The sequence below is a fragment of the Pediculus humanus genome, genomic scaffold, assembly GCF_000006295.1.
Source record: "Pediculus humanus corporis 1103172108287 genomic scaffold, whole genome shotgun sequence".
Lineage (NCBI taxonomy): Eukaryota > Metazoa > Arthropoda > Insecta > Psocodea > Pediculidae > Pediculus > Pediculus humanus.
In genome coordinates, this window is record NW_002987856.1 from 750,120 (window position 1) to 750,412 (window position 293).

The window sequence follows — 293 nt, forward strand, 5'->3', positions numbered from 1 at the left end:
TAAATGGAAACTTCCGGACGGAACTTCCGGTTTAGAGTCACTCTAGACGTGTTCGCGTCACCATTTAAAATTTTTTTTTTTTTTTTAATTTTTCATAAGACTCGATTACGTCAATTCGAAAAACTTTTTTCTATTTTTTATTATTATTATTATTATTATTATTTGTTTCTTCTGCTTCTTTCTCTCTCTCTCTCTCTCTTTCTCTTCTTCTTATTCTTTTCTTCAAACTTCCACTTATATATAATTTTATTTTATAACAAATCAATTTTCAAACCTGAAGGAAGAAAAAAAAA